At 40.4% G+C, this 26678-nt stretch overlaps 1 protein-coding gene across 1 annotated transcript in view; it reads left to right on the top strand.

Annotated features, from left to right (window-relative positions):
• Nucleotides 1–26678, top strand: part of LOC126187408 (transmembrane protein 214-B) — a 139203-nt gene that overhangs the window by 57709 nt on the left and 54816 nt on the right. The gene's annotated exons all lie outside the window — the stretch shown is intronic.

The following is a 26678-nucleotide window of genomic DNA, read 5'->3' as shown; positions in this document are numbered from 1 at the left end:
GCTGACTGACTGGTCTAGCAAATAGTTTGAACAGTTTGCATAAACAAAATGCATTGCTTTTCTCTCCAGCCATCCATATTGGGCTCAAAGACAGCAACTGTTATAGCAGCATTTATATTTGAAAATGGATTAAATGCTCCAGCAGAGTTAGTGCGTTATGACAGACCAATTTAGCATAAATCTTATCAGCAATATGCTAGTTGTTATCTCAGATCAGCTCTCTATGAAAATGTAGGAAGTCAACAATCTAGGAAAAGCTAGATTGCTACTTACCATAAAGGTAACACATTAAGTAGCAGACTGGCAAAATTAAAGGACACACAAGCTTTCGGCCACAGCCTTCATCGGAAAAAGAGAAACACAGAAAATTCATTTGCACAAGCAAGAACACCTCACACACCCTTGATAAACTCCGATAGCTTGGACCACAATGTAACTATCACATGGGATGGTATCTGCAATCTGGAGGTGGGACGGGGGGCGGGGGGATAGCATCATACGTGTGGGAGAAGAGGAGCACTGTCTGACGGAGTGTGCAGGGACTTAGCGTCAGGGGGTTGTGGGGCAAGGAGAAGGGGAAAAATAGCGAAAAAGGAGAGGAGTGGGGAAAGATGGAGAGGTGCATTGACAGAGGGTGGCAAACAGATTGTAGCAGACAGGTATGGGGAGGAAGTGATAGGACAGAGGGGGTGGAAACTGTTAGGTGGAGGGTATGGGGGCAGTATGTTAATGTAGGTTGAGGCCTGGATGGTTACAGGAGTGGAGAATGTGTTGTAAGGATAACTCCCATGTGCACAGTTCGGAAAAGCTGGCGGTGGAGGGGAGGATACAGATGGTTCGGGTAATGAAGCAGCCATTGGAATCAAGGACGCTATGTTCAGCTGCATGATGTGCCACACGATAGTGTACTTTGCTCTTGGCCACAGTTTGGCAGCTGGTAGGTCTACTTTGCTCTTGGCCACAGTTTGGCAGCTGGTAGGTAGTCATACCAATATAAAAAGCCGTACAGTGATTGCAGCAGAGCTGGTAAATGACACGGCTGCTTTCACAGGTGGCCCGGCCCCTGGTTGGGTAGGATAAACCTGTGACAGGACTGGAATAGGAAGTGCTGCGTGGGCGGATTGTGCAGGTCTTCCACAGGGATGTGATACTTGTGGCAAGGCGTTGGGATTGGTAGTCTTATAAGAATGGACTAGGATGATATGGAGGGGAGGGCTGGCAAGGATCTCTGGTTGGATGTCACTTATTTCAGGGCCTGATGATGGATTATCAAAGCTCTCAGACTGACTGTGGTGTCGGTTGTGCCTTTGTCATTGGTACCGATGATTTCCGGTATAGGCTTCCAGATCACTGCTCAGTATTTACAGCAGAGCTCTTTGCCCTGTATCAGGTCACACAGTTCGTCGCAATACAGGCTTTTCAATTGTGTCATTTGCTCAGACACTCTGAGTGCCCTTTGGGGCCTCTGTGTGCTGTACACAGTCCATATCTTAGTGCAGTGGGTCCAGGAAAGCTTCCATCCGGGCCTAAAGCACAAAGCATAATTGCGAGTATGTTGCTCTGCGCTGCTCAATTGTCATCTAGGGTTGCCATTGTATAGTAGTAGTACTTCACAATTGGAGATTTATCAACATTTTTATCTGAATCTCAAGCCACAGATTGTGCTTAGTGAAAGGGTGATAACAAGGACCATGAAATGTTTGAATAGATCATAATTGTATGTGTTGTGCATTTAGTATCTGTCCTGTATGTTCTAATTCTAGTTCCACATTAATTACAAACTTTATAACTGTCTAAAGACACTTTTGTTGATAGCCTATATATGAAAATTTTGTGAATTAACATTAATCATAAATATAATCCTAAATATTAATTAATATTTCATAACATAAAGTGGGCATATAATTTTTTCATAGGAAATATAATATACTGAGACTTTCTTAAAAAAGGCAATTCAGATGTATGAGACTGATGGTTTGTCTGCAAATTTGATCTTCACAAACGCCTATTTTTCTCAAAATTTTTTCTCTGTGCTTTGGGCCCTTGGGGTTCCCAGTGTTTGAAATACACAGAAGAAAAATTTCCTGTTGACATTTTCTGTGATATTTGATTGTGTTGATCATAAAATTCTCTAAGGAAACTAAATTAGAATGGCACTAAAGGCTTTCCCATTCTTTTTTTTTTAACTTAACAATAGAAAGAGTGTCGCATCAGTAAATGGTGCAACTGGAATAAGATTAAATTCAGAGTGGGGACACATTACTTAAAATGCCTGTCATTATTCTGTGTCAGCCTGCTGCTATTCTTGACCTCCATAAATGGTTTACCAAGAACAATGGAAAATTCTTCAAAATGATGACATTTACATAAAGTTAAAAGGCACAAACACATCAGTAGACACTGAAGACACAATAATGTATAGGTTTACAACTTGTTCACAGCGAACAGTTTAACCTTTAATCACACACAGACTCAAATTATAAATTTCTGAGATGGAATTTCTGGCTATTACTTAGCTTCACGAGGCAAAACTTTTTAGTACTGCTGATAGATGCATACAGAAAATAAGAATACCTTAGTCATCGTGGTTACTTGACCACTCGTACACCAAAAATTTTAGAGCTCTCTGCTACCTCTCAGTTGGGTGTTTAGTATATACTGTTTGGTGGTAACATGCCATCAGTATACGCTAAATGGCACCATGTAGTGCTGGTTTTCTTGCGCAACAGTTCGTGAACCTGATGTGAATCTTCAAGCTTTCCTTGCGGATGTGTTGTAAATGGTCTTCACAGGTTTGCTGCCAGATAATGTTGTTCAAATTCCACAATATTTCTTCAGAGCAGCTGTCCGACATCTTCAGGTAGTTCAACCTTGCTGGTGGCTAGGTACGACTGATGGTATCCGCACATCGATGCCTCATTTCTAGAACACGGGCGCGAAGAATACACAGGTGCGGAAATCGATCATGAGCAATGATTTGCAGTTAGATGGTGCCATATTCAAACTTCCTCTGCCAAAAATTGCAGAGTGGCTCTCCTGTGCGTGCGGTGTACACTGCGTTTGTCAACAGTGCGGTCAGATGTTACTCACCAACAGCTGTACTAGACCAATGTTATGACGGGCCGGTTATTGAAGAATATTGATTTTCACATCGTGATTTAATAGCAGCGAATGCAGGGTTCCAGGCTGTGCTCAGTTGAAATCCCGCATGCTTGTTGAAAAGGGATTATTGGCTGTACTGATATTTATTGCTTCCTTAATGATACAATACCAGAAAAATGATGCTGGGGATAAAACTTGTGTCTTCTCATAAATCATCCGATGTCCTGTATTCAGACAGTGTTCCGTAATTTCCTACTTTTCCAGTTGACGAAGGCATGTGTGACGTTGAAGTTCATCGCAGCGTTCTTGTACTGTGCAGCATGTCTGGCCTATATATGCTGCCCCACATTGACACCACATTTCCTGGTTGAAAAGCACACTTAATTCCCGAGGAATCTTCAGATTCTTGACAACATGGCACCAAAATACGACAAGAAGGCCAAAGTTGGTGAACCTGTTGTGACTTATAATTGTATACAAAAAAAGTGCAAAAATCATGTTGTACAAAATCCATCAGTAACCTTTAATTGCAAAGCGATCGGTGTTAATATATTACAGTTTCTGAGGTCATGAGGTCGTGTGCATGATTTCTCTACTTTGGGGTTACATTGACCACTGATCATTATTACCCCAGTATTACAGACATTTGTTAAACAGTGTCGATGCCAATGACAGTGTGGAACTAAGGAATACACACATTAGACACTGTGTATAGACCAAGATTCATTTGTTATTGTTAATGTACCCACAACTAAAAAAATCAATTGTCAGTAATATGTTGCACAAATGGCATGCTTTTGTGGTTCAGGCATCGATTCAGGTAATGTCAGATGTCTCCAGAAACAAGAATTGAAGTTTGTTTGGCCACTAGTTCCAGATATTGTCTCATGAAATGAAGAACATATAACCTTAATTCTAATGGAAATGGATGTTTTGAAATGAGGGTTTAGATCTAAGATGGGTGAAATTGAAGGTATTATGCTCAGCTAAATTTGGAGCTATGTATGTGGTACTCCTTAGTACCTTCCATTATTTTTATAATTTTGATGATGGGTTACACTGTTTGATTTATGTACCATACTAGTTTTTTTCTTTTATGAGGCTTCATAAAGCGCTTAAGACAATTTTGAATCTTTTATCTGTTTTATTTCTAGGTGGTCGAAGTTTCATTGTGTTTTTGAAATACTGACCACAAATGAAATAGTAACCAACAGCTGTAGTGGAAGTATAGGCTGGTTAATGTATTCTCAAATCCATGCTAACATTGACCACCTACATTTTTTTCCATTACTTCCTCTGCATTTTAGAAAATGTATGTACTGATTAGTATGTAGTCCTTTTGTATAAGCCCCAATGTTCACTAACATAAATATCATAGAAGTTAAAAAAAACTCTCATGATTATCATATATGGATCTGAAAATCAGTCAAAGTGTACACAGTTTGCAGTACATAAAACTTCCAGAGCTTTTGGAGCTGTTTTCTTTCTCGGAGAGGAAAGAGGGCAGTCTAAAATGGAAGGGCAGATCACTCAGACTCCAAGTAGAGACAAAACCCACCGGTTATTGAGGGAGAGCTTAGAAATGTTCTGTCTTGTTTGTGTCTATTGACAACTCAGAGCCTCAGCAATATAGTGAGGTGTTAACTTTACTCCTTCCATTATTTGTATTCCACAAAAGAATTTATTAGTATATTTTGTAGAAGTAGCCAGTAGCCTTGTTATTGTAGACGTGACTTAGGTTCCACATACTTAAACAATATTCCAGTAAGGGCCGCACAGATGCTTTGTAAGCAGTGTTCTTTGTAGAGTAACTGAATTTTACTGGTATCCTATCAGTGAACTTAAGTCTGCCACATTCTTTACCTGTGATTGAGAATATGTGATCATTCCAATTCATATCCCTAAACATTTTTGCTGAACATCCACTGACACTAATATCTATATCACTCATCGTTGCAGTGGTGCAAGAATTAAACTCGAGCTTGTCACCTGCACCTTCCTTTGTAAAGGAACAATAGAAAAAAAGAGTTGAGCACTTCCATGTTTCCTTTGCTCCCAAGAATTTCAGTTCCTGTGTCATACACAAGTTTGCCACTTACAGCCATTATTAGTTGGTAAACCAGACTGGTAATCTCACTACTGTGGCAGCACTACCATGTTTACCCTGAGAAGCAGGGAGAAGAGCTGGCAACAGTGTACATTCCAGTACCCTTACAAGTGGGGCACTATTACATGGTACATGTCTTTAGACAGAACTGAATGGAGGGCCGGTTTAGAAGAAGAACAAGAAGAGAAACAGGATATACTGTACATCTCAACTTTGCTGCTCACAATGCATTGTGGGCAGTATGTGTTAAACTAACTTCACAGTGATGTTGCTATTTTCCACAACAGTGTCTGTTGATTCATCATCTGCTGTTTGTCATGGGCGATAATGCCAACTTTGTGTTAATCTATGCTGAATGATTTTATTGTATTTTCAGTTTCCTCATCTGTCAAAGAATCTCTCCTCCAGTAGTCATCACACACTCTTTTAGCCTGATTCATGGCCTTTAAGTTCTTCTACATCACTACAGTAAGTACTAGCATCACAGCATTGAAAGGAAACTGATCACGTTGTCTCGTTTTTTTTAGGCTAGAGTTTTTGGCTAATACTGCCATGGTCCTGGGTTCAGTTCCCGGTGACCACTTCAAAGTTTTGTGTAGTGAGTGGAAAAGTATGGAAGGAGGTCTGCTCCGCATTATATGAGGGTAACTGAAAAGCTACTTGAATATAAAAGCAGCAAAACTGGCACGCAAGTCACTGAAGAAGTATTATGTTAAAAGTCTTGCACCACTCAAGGTGGCACACAGTGTGTATTTACTAGCAGAAAAAGCATCAGCCGAGTGGAGCAGGGTTCAGATATCTGCCCGAAAGCAGGACAAGTAAAATGCGCTAAATAAATATGAGGGTTGTACAAAAAGTAAGGTTTCCAATGAGCTGCACCCCGAGGGCAAAGTGCTAGGCTAAATCCGACAACAATGTCATGCGCAGTGGTTCCCACACTCTTGAGCCTGCCCATCTGCGATTCGCTACATCGCTCAGTGTTGGCTGGGCAGCCGTCAGAGATGGAAGTGTTGATTGCCACTCCTGCCAAGTTCGAGGTTCAAGCAGTAATCCAGTTTCTCCACACAAGGAAGTTACCGCCCGTGGAGATTCATCGGCAACTGACTGAGGTTTATGGTGAAGAATGCATGTCTGTTTAGCAAGTCCGCAAATGGTGCAGGGCTTTGCTGAGGGTCGCACAGAAGTTCACAATGAAGAACAGAGTGGAAGACCGCTGGTTTTGGATGCGATTGTCCAGATCAACAGTAGGCTGCTCAAAGATCGGAGGATCACTGTCCATGAACTTGTTGAACGCATTCCTGCAGCTTCCAACAGCACAACTGAAAGAACTTTAACAGAAATGTTGGGTAATCGCAAGGTGTGTGCTCGCTGTGTCCCCCTGGCTGACTGACGGACACAAGGAGCAGCACCTTAACTGTGCTTGCAAGTTTCTTCAACAATGTGAGGGGGGAGGCAACAAGGAGAATTTGTTACAATCTCATCAGTGGCATCACGCCGGTTCACTGCCACCAAAGAAATTCAATCAAATGCAATCGGCTGGAAAGGTTTTGGCGACTGTATTTTAGAGTCGGAAGGGGATACTCCTCATCGATTTCATGCAACCTGGGATGACAGTAAACTCAGACAGATATTGGGAAACATTGACCAAACTCTGGTGAGCAATCCAGAATCGCTGAGAGGACAACTGAAGGAGGGAGTAGTGCTTCTTCACGACAACACTCGACCCCACATTGCTCATCAAACATAGGAGCTTTTGAAGAAATTTGGGTGGACTGTTATGCCCCATCCCCTGTATAACCTGGACTTAGCCCCCAGCGATTATCACCTCTTCCCCAAGCTAAAGGAACACTTAGGTGGCAAACGCTTCAAGAGCGACAATGAAGAGGTCATATGCTTCCTCATCAGGTTGGTGGGAGATTTCTTTGACTTAGGAATACAAAAGCTGGAGCACCACCTTCAAAAGGTTGTCGAAAAAAAGGGAGACTATGTTGAAAAAGAGTCAAAAGTGTAAGCTTTTCAATGGGTACAACCCTCATATTTTATTGATGATGATGTTGATAAATGATTGTTAGGCTGCAGTTTCTACTATCTTGTATAAATGGACAGAAAAAGATTCAAAACACATAGAAACAAGAAAAGCCAAAGATTTGACATTATTTAAGGAGCATCACCATCTTCTCCCTATTTCACTTAACAATATTTTGTAAAAAAAATTGTTCCCTATTCATTGCCACCATACCATCTAGACAGTGGGTGGGCAACTGGCCACCCGCAATCTGGATCTGGTAGACAGTTGGTTTCAGTCTCTCCCGCAGAAGAAATGCGTGGGAGATAGTCAGGTGATGCAGAATTTTGGAATGTGTATTTCAGTGACAATTGCTGTAAAATATCATAAATAAACAACATCCGTGACTTGTAAATAAATTTAAGCTTCTAAAGAGGGTGTGAACATAAAATGAACGTAATCTCAAAAACACCTGTTTTGAGGCATAATTTGTTGGCATGTTGGGAAACGGATGCCATTCATGTCAGCACGTTACCCTTATAGTTTTAACTCGATGTGCTAAGAGTTCTGCTGTTGCTTCACTTGATGAGGCAGCCCGTGAGCTTAAATGAGTATGTAAATCAGGCCTGTGTGTTGCCAAAGGTTGCCCATGCCTGATAGCATTAGGAGAGCCAGCCATGACGAAACTCTTCCATCTGGTGAGCAAGATGTATGAGACAGGCGAAATACCTTCAGACTTCAAGAAGAATATAATAATTCCAATCCCAAAGAAAGCAAGTGTTGACAGGTGTGAAAATTACCAAACTATCAGTTTAATAAGTCACAGCTGCAAAATACGAACACAAATTCTTTACAGGCAAATGGAAAAACTGGTAGAAGCCGACCTTGGGGAAGGTCAGTTTGGATTCTGTAGAAATGTTGGAACATGTGAGGCAATAATGACCCTACGACTTATCTTAGAAGATAGATTAAGGAAAGGCAAATCTATATTTCTACCATTTGTAGACTTAGAGAAAGCTTTTGACAATGATGGCAGGTACACTCTCTTTCAAATTCTGAAGGTGGCAAGGATAAAATGAGGGAGCGAAAGGCTATTTACAATTTGCACAGAAACCAAATAGCAGTTATACGATTCGAGGGGCATGATAAAGAAGCAGTGGTTTGGAAGGGAGTGAGACAGAGTTGTAGCCTATCCCCGAAGTTATTCAATCTGTATATTGAGCAAGCAGTAAAGGAAACAAAAGAAAAATTTGAAGTAGGGATGTATGGCGGAATTGGTCAAAATGTAACATTTTTGGATTATTATCTCTTATTAATATTTGATCTCTCCTGAATAATTTGATGCATTATTTGACAAAAAATTCCAATTGGAAGTGTAATTTTTATCATTTCAAAGTTAATAGTGCGTGTGTAAAATTATCCGGTCGTTCTGCACTGACTTGCCTAAGTATCTCTATCTCTTGAACTATTCAATCTAGAAGGCTGTGGTTTTCAGCTATTTATTCCTTGAAATTATGTTAATGTTTGTGTTAAGAGGTTGGATGCACTGTGTAAACAGAAATGGCAGAATAGCACATGCATTTTGTTTATTTACTTTGTGGTTGTCATGTTTCATAAGTTTTAACTGAAAACATAGTGGTTTGGTGTGTTATTATATGCTCTTATACCTCTTTTCAACATGACAAAAAAAAGGGTTGTTTTAAGAAGCAACGTTTCCATGGAAATCAGCATATCACAAAATCTGAATCCAGTGTTGATCGTAAAATAGATTTTTCACAGACCCGTGATAAGGACACGCCTACTAGTGCTTCGAAGAGGAAACTTGGAGACCATGAGGATTTATTTATTGGCAAAGATCAAAATAGTTTAGGTTATGTTCTTTTAGATTATAGTGTGTTAGGACAAGTTTTGCAAGATGCTGTGTCATGTAAGGTTTGTGGTGGGCAAATAAGCATCTCTGAGGACTCATCTGCAAGGACTGGACTGGCTAACAAACTTGATATTCAGTGTGAAGTTTGCAGGCTCTCAACATCATTTTGGACTTAGGGAAAGTGCAAGAATGACTTGTTTGAGATCACTGTTAGATTCATGTGTGGAATGAGGTGCATTGGGAAAGGATTGACTGCAGCTGAAGTATTATGTGCAACGCTGAACTTACCAAACCCACCAACCAGATCAAGTAAGTACACAGAAGTAATTGGTGAATGTGCCAAATCTGTTGCTGTTGCTTCTATGAAAGCAGCAGAATTAAATAACACAACAGACTTATCTGTGGCAGTTGATGGAACATGACAGAAGAGAGGTCACACATGAAAAATGCAGTTGCAACTGTCAGCAGTTAGCCATTGCAGTGCTAACTAAATACTGTCATTAGTGTAAATCAGTTGTTGAAACAAGTGAAAGGCATAAAACAAATTGTGCTAAGAATTATGAGGGAACTAGTGGGGGTATGGAGGCTACTGCAGTTGTTTCTATGTTCAGACATTCACAATAGGAGAGAGGTGTGTGTTACAGTGAGTACGTGGGGGATGGTGATTCAAAAGCTTGCAAATCAGTAGTGGAAAGCCATCCTTATGGTAATAAGCATATTGTTAAGATTGAATGTGTGGGCCACGTTCAAAAACGGATGGGAACACGTCTCTGAAAATTGAAGCAGACAAAAGGAAAAGAGAAGTTATCAGATGGAAAGACTCTAAATGGTAAAGAAAGACTTACAGACAAAAACATGGATGAACTCCAGCATTATTATGGAATGGCAATAAGAAACAATACACATGACCTACAAGGGATGAAACGAGCAGTGTGGGCTACATTCTTCCACAAATCTTCCACTGGTGATACACCTATACATGGCCTTTGTCCACCTAGGCAGTGGGTAGTGAGGAACAATTTATTAAACCAATATATAGAGAATTAGCTCATCCTGATCTTCTTTCCAAACATCTCCATGGTCGAACACAAAACCCGAATGAGTCTTTCAATAATGTAATTTGGACCCGCACACATAAAATGTCTTTGTAGGAAGGAAAACTCTATGCCTGGATGTTTGTGATGCTGTGATAACATTTAATGATGGTATAAAGGGAAGAATTGGGGTACTAGAGGAGCTTGGTATTACTCCAGGTGCCAACACACTGCAAGCCTTTCAGCGAATGGATCGACTTAAGATCATGAAAGCCCAGCGTGCAGCAGAGGAAATGACTAAAGAAGCAAGAGGCAGGAAAAGAAGGAAGCTTCTAGGTTTGCAGGATAGTCAAGAACAGGATCCAGATAATGCTGATTATGGGCCTGGCTGTTAATATCAAATAAAATGTTTGAACTTGATTTACCGGAAATGACATTTTTAAAATTATTTGACCCATTATCTCAGGAACTATTACAGATACATATCTCTAATTTTACACTATGTTACCACTTAGTATACTGCAGCTACTGAACCTCCCAAAACATCTCTAGCTCTAACGGTTTTTTACTTACGGAAGAAAAATTGGACTTTTAAAAGAAAATATTGAACAACATTTTAAAACAACCATAACTAGCTAAATATTTCTCTGTACATTTTGATTCTGGTTCAGTAATCAGAAAAGAAGTGATACTATACATCCCAAAACTTTCAGATCTCTGTCTGTCACAGGTTATGAGATAATGGGTCATCAATATTGCAAATTTAACACTGTGGGTATAGGATGTACGTACTCCCCTTAAAATCCATGGAGAAGAAATAAAAATTTTGAGGTTTGCCGATGACATTGTAATTCTGTATGAGATAGCAAAGGACCTGTAAGAGCAGTTGAATGGAATGGACATTGTCCTGAAAGGAGGATATAAGATGAACATCAACAAAAGCAAAACGAGGATAATGGAATGTAGTCGAATTAAATCAGGTGATACTCTGGGAATTAGATTAGGAGATGAGACACTTAAAGTAGTAGATGAGTTTTGTTATTAGCGAGTAAAATAACTAATGATCAAAGTAGAGAGGATATAAAATGTACACTGGCAATTGCAAGGAAAGGGTTTCTGAAGAAGATAAATTGTTAACATCGAGTGTAGACTTAAGTGTCTGGAAGTCTTTTCTGAAAGTACTTGTATGGAGTATAGCCCTGTATGGAAGTGAAACATGGACAATAAATAGTTTAGACAAGAAGAGAATAGAAGCTTTCGAAATGTGGTGCTACAGAAGAATGCTGAAGATTAGATGGGAAGATCACGTAACTAATGAGGATGTACTGAATATAATTGGGGAGAAGAGAAATTTGTGGCACAACTGGACTAGAAGAAGAGATCAGTTGATAGGACATGTTCTGAGACATCAAGGGATCACCAATTTAGTATTGGAGAGCAGCGTGAAGGGTAAAAATCATAGAGGGAGACCAAGAGATGAATGCACTAAGCAGATTCAGAAGGATGTAGGTACTTGGAGATGAAGAAACTTGCACAGGATAGGGTAGCATGGAGGGCTGCATCGAACCAGTCTCTGGACTGAAGAAGAAGAAGAAGAAGAAGAAGACGGCAACAACAACAACAACAACAACAACAGTGTTGTGACATTAGAAGATTTGAAAGATCATGTTTCACACCAGAAAATGAATTAGGATTACTTGAGGAGAGATACTTTGTTGGATGAGGAAACTGAAAATATAATAAAATTGATAAGTGTCGTGTACCCCCTTCCATGGTTTGCACACCACTGACTTACTTAACTATTACTTGCAAACATTTGCTTGCACCTTCTGTCTGCACTATCACACTTTTGACATTCTCATTCTAATTGTCAGTAAAATTAATGATGTCAACAGCAAATTGTCATGGCTTATCACAAGGTAATGATATGCACTGCTTGGAATTGTAACGAGTGATGTGACCAAGTTACTAGTTGCTACAGTCGAGTTACTGCTTCGCCTTGCTGAGTAATACATTGTTGTTCTAGGTTTCAGTCCAGAGACTAGTTTGATGCAACTCTCCACATATGGTTTACCCTGTGAAAGTTCTTCTTCTCTCGATAACTATTGAACTCTACATCCATTTGAACCTGCGTACTGTATTCGAGCGCTGGTCTCCTCCTAAAGTTGTTACTCTCCATGCTTACCTAATTGCCAAAATAGTGATTCTTTGAAGCCTCAGGATGTGTTCTAACAATCAGACCTCTTCAGAAATACTTCTTAACATTTAAATTTATTTTCAGTGTTACCAATTTCTCTTTTTCAGAAATTCACTTCTTGCTATCACCAGTGTGCATTTCATATACCCTTCGCTTTGACCAGTATCTCTTACTACTCACATCCCCCCCCCCCCTCTCTCTCTCTCTCTCTCTCTCTCTCTCTCTCTCTCTCTCTCTCTCTGCCCCTTCCTTCCCCCCCTTCCTTCCCCCTCCCCCTCCCTAAAACATAAATTTGGGAAAGCACTACCCTTATGATACCAGCTAAAATCTGTGTCCTACTAACTTATTCCTTCCTGATAGCTCAAAGTTGTAAGATCAGAGTTGCAGTAACCCAATTGTCATACAATATAGATGGCAGGCCCATCAGCTACGAATGGTTTCTTGCAGAAAATACAAAACAATCAATTAAAATGTGGGGAACCAATACACGTACATATCGAGCTCCACACACTTGTGTGTCCTTTCACTGGAAGGGGAACCACGTCAAAGTGGAGTGGTCTACTCGAAGTCCGGTGACAACAACTTCTTCGTGTCTCCTAAACTGGAGAGGTGTTTGCCATGGATGTGTTGCTGACTTTCCACACCAAGTTTATTACCAAGTCACCTCCATCTCAGTCTCTTCCACTGACATGACACTTCTCCTCATGAACAATGTTGTATCAAGTTTGGGAATTGCACAGGAATTCTATTTAAGTCAGATGCCTCTTTGGCTGCAGGGTGTGCGAGTTTATTTTTCCCAATTTCCTCATAGCCTGGTATCCATCATAATGAGACAACCTTCATCTGCTGTTACAGGTGAATGGAGAATTCCTATATGTTCAGGACAAATTTATCTGTTTGAGTGCAGCTGCTGAATAGCTTGTAAAATAAATGCTTTTTGTATTTGATCATTATAATACACAGTGCATTTAAATTTAAGATTTCATAAAATTTTATCTTAAGAGTGGTGTGTGGTTTCTTAACTTTGTTAAATCTAAAATCAACTGCAGCCTCATCAATAACCGAGGTGGAAACTTGTTCCAACCTTTCAGCAGTATATTCCTATTTTTTAGTTCTAGTTTAGTTAGGCACTGCTTTTCACATACACCAAATGGTTGGATGGCCCATAGAAAGTGTGTGTGTGTGTGTGTGTGTGTGTGTGTGTGTGTGTGTGTGTGTGTGTGTGTGTGTGTACACCAGATTGATGAGGATGATTAAAAAGTTGTACTCATGCCCAGGCAGATGGCACAATAACTGACAACCACAACAAGTCCAGGATTTTACCAGTGACTGATTTCTAAGTCGGAGGACGGGTTGACTGGACTCTTTGTATGCTCACTTTATTCTTAGGGCCTGAGTCCTCTTGATGTTTGTTATGTCCAGAAATGTATGAAGTATAGATCTTACACTGCCCCAATGGTCACACTCTTCGAGCTCTGAACAGGAAGTCGTGCTACATTTGAGTAAGTTATACCTCACATGCTACAATGGCATTGGCAAAAAAGTAGTTTAGATGGGGCATCTGTCAGGTTAACACTGGATACCATTTGGAAACTATTGTGTACACTTAGAAAGATGGATAATACTGAAGCATGCTGTAGAACATTGAATACGAGACACTATCCTGGAATGACAAAGTTTCTTCTATTTGTAATTGCAGTCCTTTGTTAGAGTGGCATAAAACTACAGAGTGAGGAGTGGTACAATACACATAACAAGAGATAGCGCAGTGCACACTTTACCATCAGGTAGTGTAATTCTGCTTTATCCGTCTGTGCAGTGTGTTTTGGTTAACGTGCAGTGTGTGTGTTGGTTAATGTGTACAAAATTTGCTGTAGATTTTCCTGTTAGTGCAAGTATGCCAAGGTTATTTAGCCACAGTAATGTTCACTGTTGGTGACCTAAAGCAAATATAAGTATTATGTTTCAGTTTTTGGTGTGTATAGATTAAGAGACAGATTCAAAAGCAGAAATCATTGTATTCTAAGGAACATGCCAATATTGCCAGTTGCAGGGGAAAGGAGAAATAACAGCTGGAGGATGCAGTGTGAAACAGTGACAGAGAGCATACTGCTCTCTCTCGAGGTGGTCAAGCACATCCACTTGTGTTTGTAGACACGCGAGCTTTGAATACATCCCACACCGCCTTCTAAATTACACACCACTCTGGCAATGGGAAAATTATTGCAAACATTTCTAAATGCTTTAAGAGCAGGAATACTTGTATTATATACTTGAATGCCTGTTGTTCATTCTTAGGGAGGATGATCATCGGAAGAGAAATTATAGTGAAAATGCAGCTCACCTATTTGGAAAATTCATGCAAGAACTAACAACACAAGAATGAAATCCCTGTTGATAATTCTTAGGGAGGATGGTCATCACAAAAGAAATTATAGTGAAAATGCAACTCACCTGCGTGGAGAATTCATCCCAGAGCTAGCAAAATGAGAATGAAGTGATTTCTGTTTGAAATCTTCTGCACTGACTGCAGCATAACTTGTCGGTGAAATTCATTTGGATAGACAATTTATGTAGCTTCTTCCATCCATTAGCATGATTGTCCTCACTTCTCGCAATATAATTATCCACTTTCTTAGGAACTCATTGGGCCTTCACTTCTTCTGGATGGCTTTCATGATACCTGCAGTTTACCATCCATGGAATGAAGATCTACTCTTCAAGTGAAGTGTTGGCGTAAAGGTCTATTTACACTTAACGGAACAGAATGTCAACGGAATGTTTATTGGGAAGAAAGTTGTCAGGTTAGCATTGGTGGGAGGGATGTTTTTGTCATCTACTGATGTTTTAAGTTAATCTGTTTTCTCCATGCTCACTCGTGTTATAGTAATGGATGTCATGTGTTTGGATCTTCTTCAATTTTGTTATTGCTTTGCTTTGTCTACTTGACTCACTGCAAATGTTCCACACAAAGCCATACCAGGGTGAACCTGCACCCCTGGCAGAACTGCCAAACACCCCCCCCCCCCCTCCCTTTCCTCCTCCCAAAACTACCTTTGTGCATTTTTTTCTACACAGATTAGCCATTTTTATAATCTTTTAAAGTATCCATAATGAAATAAAGCATTATTGAAGAATATTACTTACATGAACTATATTCATATGAAGTATTGCACATAACAAATTAAACTGCACTAAATAAGTTGAAAGTTGTATGTATAAATTTTTAAAAACTGAAAATAAAATAATATTTAAATCTTCTTGTTTATTCCAGTTACTACTGTTCATTGGTTTTAATATGAGAAAGATGAAGAGCAGAATTTATTTGTCCCTTAGAAACTCTTTATAAAGCATAAATGACTAAATAGAAACAAAGAAAAAGGGCTATAACTAAGAGTTAATAAAATATCCCTGTGCTGGAATTTGTTTTTATTATAATTTCACTTTATATTTCCTTGCTTTGAGCAAAGCAAACTCATCTATTATGTCATTGAAGTCAAGTTTAGCAGCTGTTTTGTTTTGTATTGATTAGATAGCTAAATGTGACAGTTTCCTTTAATCTATACTCAAACTTAAGTAGTTTTCAACATCTCTAATTTGATGAAATTTTGTTGACAAAATGCTGTAGTCACTGAATTGGTCTGTAATTTCCTCAAAACTATTTTGCTATTTGAATAAGAATCTCTTAAGCCATACTTTGAAAAGATCTTTGAAATATGCAAATGGGAAACTGTGTCATGCTCTTCGTCTAGAACTTGCAAGCAGCTATTTCATTAACTACCTATGCCAAATGCCCACTGTTAGATTATATGATAAAAACAGCCCTCGTGAATAAAACACATAACTAAATCAGCTTTTGAGGCATTGTTACCCAGGTAGTGTGGGGGGAAGGTTAAAAGTTTGCTGCAGAGCAGCTATAATTGGGCAGTCCAACAAGTTGTGGACAACAGACATCTGGGAACCACTGCGACATTGAGGTGGGTCCTCGCGTGGAGAAGGTGCCCGTGTGTTAGCGAAGTATGAGCAATGCAGAGCCAGCAAAGGACAACAGAGGCCCTGCGAGTAGTTCGCATGGATGACTGCGACACTTTTGTTGTCTCCTTGATAACACTGAGTTTATTTGGTGTACTGAGGGTGCTCCATTCAGTATTGCAGATCGCGAAAACTTTATGGCAGGTGACTGATCTGAGATCAGTATCTGGCAGGCCGATCTCCAGAGTGGGTTTACCGATAGCCTGTTTGGCCAGGCTATTAGTAAGTTCATTGCCCGGTATCCCGCCATGTCCTGGGGTCCAAATGAAGATCACTGAATGTCCACTGTTGCCGACTGCATGAAGAGACTCCTGGATAGTCATTACCAAACAATGTCAAAGGAAGCACTGGTCGAGAGCATGTAGACTGCTTAAGGAGTCACTACAGATGACAAAGGACTCTTCATCGCAGGAGCGGATATGGTCAAATGCGCAAAAAGATGGCTACCAACTCTGCAGTGAAAACACTGCAGTCATCCAGCAAGGAATGCTGTACAGTATGTCCAACGTGAGTGTAAGCGAAGCTGTCGACCATTTATCCACCCGGGAAGACTATTTCTGAGCACCGGAACTTGCCGAGAAGAGAGAAAAATTGCCGGTGATGGGCCACAGGTGGAACTGAGCCTTTTGGGCCTTGCAATAGGTGCAGACGAAGTTGTGGCGAGGTGTGGACCATGGAGGTGTACATAAGTGGACCGGTAGAGGGAAAGCATTGAGCTCAGTAAGAAGCCACCGGACACGGACCTCATGGGGATTGCCAGTTCTGGGCCACCATTGCAGGAGATGCAATGCTGTGTTTAGGAAAGGGAGATGCTAATTTGGATGGTAAGGTGAACTATGAATGTGGGCGGTATAATTTGTAAGCAGTAGTTGCTGCTGGAGCCACAAAGGAGGAACGCCAGCTTCCACAAGGTGGCTCTTCACTGGGCTCGTCTGGAAAGCTCCCGTCACGAGCTGAACTCCAGAGTGGTGGATAGGCTCCAGCAGACACAGCACGGAGGGCGTAAATGAGCCATACACCAGGCTCCCGTAGTCAGTACAGGACTGTAAGAGGGCTTTTCCTTAGTCTGATAAAGATGGGGGAGCCAAGTTAAGCGGGTGTTGAACACCAGTCCCAAAAAGTGGTAAAGTTATGAATGAGGTTGGACAGTACGATGATGACAGAAGTGTATGACGTAAGTCTTGGCAGCTGAAAACTGAAAGCCAGGAGTGAGGACCCATGACTACGCCTTCTGTATGGCTCCCTGCAGCCAGTGTTGTTCTCTGTCTCTCTGTCCTATTTCTTAAGATCCGTTCTCTCAGGCATGGATGAGACCATGGCGGTGTGGAAAATTTAAGCTTCTAAGTCAATGTAATCAAAAGATATGGCCATTTATGTGACAAATTTTGATACTCTCGAACTCTTTCATCAAAAACTACAAATGATTTGTCACACCTGGTGGTGTAGCAGTAAAGCATATGCCAGGAACCCGAGAGGTCATGAAATTGAATCTTGGTTGGATCACGGATTTATCAGTCTTCGTTTTAACCTAGCCTTCACCTGAGTGATGTGAGGAGTCACCAGAAACAACAATTGGTTAGGATTCCTCATTAAACTGTAGGTCCCCAGTCCACAGTTGGATAACTGGAATAAGTTAGGTACATGCAAGTCACAGAACTGTCATCCTGTAGAAAGACTTGCACAGGCCTCATTGAGCCACACAAAATTTTACTGTGGAACCCTCAGTGTGAGTCCTATCCCACTTGCCTGGTTTTTAAGAAAAGATACAGGGCTTTCCTGACAGGGTCATTACCGTTTCCTGACAGGTAATTATAGTCAGATGAAACTAGCTGAAACAGTCTCACTCAAGTCATCAGTCAGAGAAATTGGCAAAAATTTGAAGCCTTCATTCAAATGGCGTATTTGCTTCAGCACTCTTTGGCTAACCTTTGAGGTCTGTAGGGAAGTAGCAGCAAAAATTCCATTGTTGAATGTTAATGAGCTGCATGTGCATCAGTTGTGTGAACAAAGCACACCATTGCCGCGTAAACCATTATGATAGACATCTGTTGGGTCGTATTTGTTTCTCTTGCTGTTACCTACACTGACAATAGCCTGCGTTTACTGTGTCAGACCGAAGGAAAAGCTGCTTCTCACAGGCAGAAGATAGAATCACGAATAGGATATTTTTTTCCATTGAATGTTCTTCCACAAGGAGGTCATACATCAGAAAGTGAAAACTGGTTTAAGTTTTTACAATACGTGAAAGAAGATAAAGCCTACACTCAGTAAATAACAACATAAAATGATAAGCAATTTTCATGAAATAACCTTTCTTTTAAGAGCTCTATTACAGGAGAAAACCACAATTGAAGAAGGAAAAGAAGTGTAAGGGAAACAAATTTTATGTATTAAAAGACATCTTCAATACACCAAGAACTGCACTAGAGTTGTTTTATTTGCTAAAATTGGTTTTTGGGTTTACAACCCATCATCAATGGCATATTATGCACCTCTGTAGCAATGACATGCTTATCAGTTAATATGGTATAGAAGTACATAATATGCCACAGATGATGGGGTACAAACTCGAAAACTGGTTTTGGCAAATAAAACAATTCTAGTGCACCTCATCGTGTATTGAAGATGGGTCTTAATAATAATCTGAAAGCTGCGGAACACCAAGCATTCAGAGTTGTATGTGTTGCCTTATGAATTGTGTTTAATGTGCGTATATACATTTTTGGTATAAAATAAACATTGGTGTTTTGAAATGTTTAAATGTCAGTTTTCCTGTTGTTTAACTTTTTAGCAGATCAGCATACAATCATTTTCAAGAACTTCCATTATGATATTTGATTTCATTATTAAGAACTTTTATCATTGTTAGTTCTTTATGTCTGATACTGTATTTTGACAGACTGTACATCACAGCCTCATTTTCACTGTTTGGTAATGTGCCCAGCAAGGTGACTTTGTGTTTAAGTTCTATCTAATGTTTAGTGAAATTTCCACCATTTGTCAGTGACGTCACCAGCTGTTCCATTCCGTTGATGCCCAGTGTGAATTGGCTGTCAGTCAATTGCCACATCTGTATACATAACATTGATTTGTTGTAGAATCTTAGAACATATTTTGAGCTCGATCATAACGAGGTATCTTGAACAGAATGACCTCCTCCATACCAACCAGTATCGATTCCGAAGACATCAGTTATGTGAAACCAGCTCGCACTTTTCTCACATGACATACAGAAAGCTTTGGATCAAGGCTGTCAGGTAGATGCAATAGTCTTTGATTTCTGAAAAGCACACCTACACTTATTGCCAAAAGTGTGATCGTATGGGCTATCAAGTGAAATTTGTGGCTGGAGTGAGGTCATTTTGGTAGGGAGGAAAAAGCATGTTATCATGATGGCAACTCATTGTCAGATGTAGAAGTAAATTCAGGTATGCCCCACAGAAGTGTGTTGGGACCCTTGCTGTTTATATTGTATGTTAATAATGACATTGCTGACAATATTAATAGTAACCTCAGACATTTTGCAGATGATACAGTTACCTATAATAAAGTTCTATCTAAAAGAAACTGTGTAAAAATTCAGTCAGATCTCAGTAAGACTTCAAAGTGGTGCAGAGATTGGCAACTTGCATTAAACGTTCAAAAATATAAAATTGTGCGCCTCACAAAGTGAAAAAATATGATATCCTATGCCTATATCAGTCTGTCATACAAATACTTGGGTGTGACACTTTGATGGAATATGAAATGGAATGATCACATAGGCCTAATTGCGGGTAAAGCATGTTGTAGGCTTTAGTTTATTGGTAAAACACTGGGGAAGTGCATCCATTCTACAAAGGAGGTTGCTTACAGACTCACTCGTGTGACTGGGTATAGAATATTTCTTAAATGTGTGGGGATCTTGCCGAACAGAACTAACAGGGGATATTGAACATATACAGAGAAGCATGGCACAAATGGTCATAGGTTTGTTTGATCCATGGGAGAGTGTCACAGAGATACTGAAGAAACTGAACTGGCATAGATTTGAAGATAGACGTAAACTAATCCTGGGAAAGTGTACTAACAAAGATTCAAGAACTGGCTTTAAATGGTGACTCTAGAAAATACACAGATGTCCAAAATTAAAGCAACAAAAGAAATTTTGCAAGGTTGCGTTTATTTTGTGACAAAACAGTATAAACAGGTGATAGTAAAATAGAAACAATGTAAAAAAATACAGAGCACAAACAACTGCAAGATGCATAATGGTAGATAAAAATGTCCCCCCCCCCCCCCCAAACTTAACGGATTTGCACACACGCATGGGGATGGAAAAGGCACTGATGGCGGAGGGTATGGCTCGCATTGCAGTGGTGCCACTTGAATCTATCAGTAGATTGGGTTTCACTATGCATGGCCTGCACCTCAATAGGTATGGGAAGGGGATGCTGGCAAAGCTTGTAGGTGACATTGTAGTGGGTGTTGATGGGATTACTTATGGAAAAATTCCTGTAGGAGTTAGTGTTAGAGCTGCACCTTTTTAAAATTGAAGTCAGCTGATAGGTATCCCTGCTTAAAGGAAGTCCCTCTAACAAAGAAATCACCTTCAAGGAGGTCAGGCATCCGAGTGGCGAAGGAATTAGCATATTTCATCAAAATATAAGAGGTATTAGAGATCAAGTTAGTGAACTGCTTATAGGTGGTGACTCTGACATTATTGATATATCGGAGCACCACTTACATAATTTGACAATTCAGAGGCTTCGTTTACCAGGATACAGATTAGCTGGCTGTTTTTCAAGAAGTTCTTTGTGGAGCAGGGGAGTGCCCGTGTATGTAAAAAACAGTATTCCATTTAAATCTGTAGATGTGTTATGGCACTGCACTGAACTGAACAAGTATTTGAATGTTGTGCAGGGGCGGTTGAATTTAGTGAAACTAAACTTCTAATTGTTGTTCTTGTTTATAGATCCCCTAACTCTGACTTCAGAGTGTTTCTGCTCAAGCTAGAGGGGGTTCTAGGTTCGCTTTATGGGAAGTACCAAAAATTAGTTATATGTCGTGACTTCAGTATTAATTTTGTATGTGATTGTGTAAGAAAAAGTATGTCGGAAACTCTCATAAACTCATATGCTCTGATGCAGACTGTTTTTTTTTCCACCCTGGGTGCAGGGGAACAGTAGCACAGCTATAGACAATACTTTTATTCATTCTTCATTACTAGATGGGCATTCTGTTAGTAAAAGAGTAAATGGCCTTTCAGACCATGACATACACATTTTAACACTAAAAGGTTCTTGTACTCAAACAAATGTTATATATAAATACAAACTATTTAGGAAAGATGCCTGCCCGGTTATTCGTGTGGTCTAACACACTGCTTACCGGGCGGGAAGGCATGCCAGTCCCTGGCACGAATCCGCCTGATAGATTAATGTCGAGGTCCGGTGTGCCGACCAGTCTGTGGATGGTTTTTAAGGTGGTTTTCCATCTGCCTCAGCGAATGCAGGCTGGTTCCCCTTATTCCGCCCCAGTTATACTATGTCGGTGATTGCTGCGCAAACACTTTCTCCACATACGTGTACACCATAATTATTGTACCACGCAAACATCGGGGTTACACTCATCTGGTGTGAGATGTTCCTGGTGTGTGTGTGTGTGTGTGTGGGGGGGGGGGGGGCACTGGGGGGACCAAACCACACAATAACCCTGGGTTTGGTTTGGGGTAGTGGTGGGGTGAGTGGACTGCTGTAGCCTGTTGTGGGGTTATGTACCACTGTGGGCTGTGGCGGGGATGAAGCCTCTCCATTGTTTCTAGGTCCCCAGTTCCATACAATACAATGTAGGAAAGATAATCCAACGGCAGAAGATAGTTTTTTAAACCTCATTAAGGAACAAGAGTTGCAGGAAGTTTATAGTGCTGAGAACTTAGATGGTAATTAAAATGCTTTCCTTAACACATTTGTCATGTTCTTTGAAAGTTGCTTTCCAATAGAACATTCTAAACAGGGTACTGGGTGGCTGACTAATGTGATTAGGATATCATATAGAACACTGTGGGAATTATATGAAAATGTTAGAAGTAGTCACAATCGAGCTATAGTAGCCCATTATGAACAGAATTGTAAGGTGCTTAAAAATGTGGTATGCAAATAGAATAGGTAATTCACGGGATAAAATTAAAACCATATGGTCAGTTGTGAAGGAATTGTCTGGTCGCCAGCACATGATCGATGGTATAAAGTCAGTTCATAGTAAAAATATTTCTGTTACCGATAAGTCAGATATATGCACAGTATTCTGAGCATTGCTGGTGAATTAAATAAAAACTTAGTTTCTGTGGCAAATCAAATAACTCTCTTGGAAAATGCCTTTCTGAGATTGATGTCTGAAGTACTACTCTGTGATACTGACAAGAGGAGATTGAGTCAATAATTAAATCACTGAAGACTAAGGACTCTCATGGATATGATGGCATGCCTAGCAGAATATTAAGGTACTGTGCTGCACATGTTAGCCCTGTACACAGCCATATTTGTAATTTTTCCTCTAAGAATGGTCAGTTTCCTGAATGATTAAAGTACTCAGTAGTAAAGCCTCTTTCTAAAAAGAGATAAAGGGATAACTTAGACAATTTTAGATGTATTTCTATGCCATCAGTGCTTGCTAATATTATTGAGAAGGCTGTGTATGTAAGGATAATAGATCATTTTATGTCACATAATTTGCTATCAAATGTACAGTTCGGCTTTAGAGGTGGTTTAACAACAGAAAATGCTATACTGTATTTTCTCTGTGAGGTACTGGATGGATTAAGCAAAAGGTTTCAAACACTAGGCATCTTTTTTGATTTAACTAAGGTGTTTGATTGTGTTGATCACAAAATATTGCTCCAGAAGTTGGACCAATATGGAACACAGGGAGTAGCTCACAGTTGGTTTACCTCTTATTTTAACAACAGACAGCAAAAGGTTATTATTCACAGTGTTGAGAATGGCTGTGATGTGGGGTCTGAGTGGGGCACAGTCAAATGCATGTTGCCCCAGGTATCAGTATTGGGGCCACTCCTGTTCCTTATTTATATAAATGATATGCCCCCTAGTATTACAGGCAATTCTAAAATATTTCTGTTTGCTGGTGACACCAGCTCGGTAGTAAAGGATGTTGTGTGCAACATTGGCTTTGTTTCAAATATTGCCTTTCATGACATAGCTTGTAGAAATAAACTAACACTAAATCACATTAAGACTTAGTTTTTACAGTTTGTAACACACAATTCAACAAAACCTAACATTTTAATTTCACAGGATGGGCATATGATTAGTGAATCTGAACAGTCCAACTTTCTAGGTGTTTAAACAGGTAGTAAACTGTCATGGAGAGCCTCCTTTCAGGATCTTGTTCAAAGACTTAATGCTGCCATTTTTACTATTTGAATGGTATCTGAAGTAAGTGATAGTTCAACACGAAAAGTAGTGTACTTTGCTTATTTTCATTTGCTTATGTCATATGGTAAAATACTAGGCAAAAATCCAATCTCTGTTTAGATTGCACTTCTTTGGCTGTTGTGCAGAAAGGTGTGCGGTATAGTGCTGCATCCATTTGAATAAGCTACCACAAGAATTTGAAAATATTAGCAGTAATCCACGCCCTTTCAAATCGACACTGAAGAGTTATGTCATCTGCTCCTCAGTTTGGTCCTAAGGAACTAGATGGGGGGGGGGGGGGGGCAGTTCTGACAACTGGTTAGTGTGCTCAGTATGTGGTATGACCACTCTGGCAGCAATACAGGTCTGACAGTGACAGAGCATGCTGTGAATGATGTCATCAGTCTCATTTTGAGGCAGTAATGCTCCGTCTTCCTGCAGAGCTGCTCACAATCTTGGAGAGTGGTTGGTGGATGCTGACACGATGCACACCATCTCCCTGGTGCATCTCAGACATGCTCTCTGGGATTCAAATCAGGAGAGCGAGCAGGCCACGCCATGCGTTCAAAATATCAACCACCCGTGCTCTATGAGGTCGAGCATTATTGTCCATCAACATGGCATCTGGGTGCACAACTCCTTGCAAAACTGCAAATAAGATCTCAAGATCACTTCACAATACCTGACAGCAGTTAAACCTTGCTGATTCACCCTTACAATTTCATGAAGAGGGGTTCCAGTGGTAAACATAATCCCTGTCCACACAGTTAGGGAACCTCCTCAATCTTGGTCTCTTTCCACAGTGTTTGGGTGCTGAAATGGCGAATCCATCGAGTATCACTCTCTAGACTAAATCAGGACTCATCTGTGAAAACAACATTGGCCCACTGTTCAGCCGTCCAGGTGGCTTGTTGATGACTCAACTCTAGACGTTCCCTTCTCTGAAGACACGTCAGAGATAGATATATAGTGTATCTCTAACAATAAAGGCCACTCTTCTGAATCCTCCTGCACGCTGTTTGCCTCCGTACAACATGTACAGTGGATGCTGCAAGCTCACATACCGTACAGTACTTAGGCGGTACTGTTGTGTCCTTACAGCCAAATAATGGACCTCTCTTTTGAAGTCACATATGGTCGGCCATGTCCTGATTATGCTCTCTATAAACTGTCGCCACATCTGAGAACCAACAGAACAAATCAGAGTAAGCCATCAGGCCTCATCAGTTTGTGACTACCCTGCTTCATTTCTTTCTGTGGCCCTCCACCGCAGAGTGTCTGGTGGGCATCTTCTCTGTGCCGTTCTGCATTGTTTGTGGCTGTGTACACAGCCATTGTGGATGTGGGGCTATTCATCAAACACTACCTCGTTTCATGGGTCCCTCGAAGTCACCGTCGACATGGTTGTCTGTTGACCAGAATGCCATTTTCCGTGCAGAACACGATTCTATTGACATCTGGTTGTCACTTTGTATGATTATATCGTGAATTAGACACAGGATGGGGAAATAGCTATTTGTTGCTTTAATTTTGGACACCTGTGTACTACAACCCCCTGCGTATCGCTCACATAGTGACAGAGGAATTCAAGTAATCATTCTTCCTGCGGTCTGTAAGTGAATGGAATAAGAAGAAACCCTAATAAGTGCTAGAATAGGACTTGGCCTCTGCCACACACAGTGCTTTGCAGAATGTAGATGTACCTGTCAATTATCTATGTGCTATGAGCACCATCTGAATGCTCTGAAATACTACTCATTCACAAGACATGTTCATGAGCTCAGATGTTGACCAATGTGGTAAGACAGTACGTGAGCAATTTTAACTGCATGTAATTGCCACAAATTTTGTGTGCCCACATGACTCAGTTTTGATGGTAACTCAAAGTGCTTCTGGCCAGCCATCTTTAGTAACAAGCAGCTACGCACTCACAAATGATACTTCATTTCAGTATAATAATTCGTAATATAAAAAATTCACCTGTGGTCTGGTAAAAAAGTGCAGTGTCTGAGGCAGTGATAGTGTTCTGAATAGTCCAGCAAGTGGATTGTTCAATGACGACAATTTTCACATACTAATTATTTACTTCGTGACTTACAGAGTGAATCCAACAGTGAATGGACATGGAGATGTATTAGCGTTCATAACTCCTCACATTCTGTTTCCCGTGACATTTCAATTGCAATTTAGCCCTCAGTCACTGTAATGTTGGGGCTCAATATTTCTGGATCGCACAGAAAACAAGAGATCAGAATAACATAAGCTTGGCTTATACAGGGTGATTCAGAAGAAATTACATGTAATTTGTGAGGTGATTCTGCATGTAAAAATAAACTGAAAAAGTCACATGAACATGTGTCCAATTTTCAGTCATTACGGAATTGGAGCAGATTGAAGACTACACACATCCACGAATAAATATGAAGACAAGTGTAAATATTACTTATGGCAATGCTGTGTTGACTCCGTGGTGGACAGAATAATGGTGGGACATACGACTGATCCATTGTACAGGAAATATTGGGGTTCTCCAGTAGACGGCAGCACTGTGATGTTGACCAAGGCAACAGCTGCAAGTGCCCAGTTAGCAAATTGTGGGTTGGATCAGTGAGCTGTTGTGAGGCCTTGTGCATGTCATGTTTGAATGTTGTTTAATTGAGCAAGTTCGTTGTGTCCGTGAACACCAACATGCTGTATACGTTCACCCATACAGAATACACAGACATGTTGTTTGTATACGAGTGCTGTGATGACAGTGCCTGTGCAGCTGTGACACATCATCAGACACATTTCACTGATCAACAAACCCCAGTGGCATGGTATTTCCCCCAATTTTTCAAACATTACGTGAATTCGGAACACACCCCATTGCACATGTAATATCAGAACATGAGGCCACCCAGTCAGTTGAGCAAAGGG

This window comes from Schistocerca cancellata, chromosome 5, assembly GCF_023864275.1.
Source record: "Schistocerca cancellata isolate TAMUIC-IGC-003103 chromosome 5, iqSchCanc2.1, whole genome shotgun sequence".
NCBI classification, from domain to species: Eukaryota; Metazoa; Arthropoda; class Insecta; order Orthoptera; family Acrididae; genus Schistocerca; species Schistocerca cancellata.
This window is presented reverse-complemented; position numbering and strand designations above follow the sequence as displayed.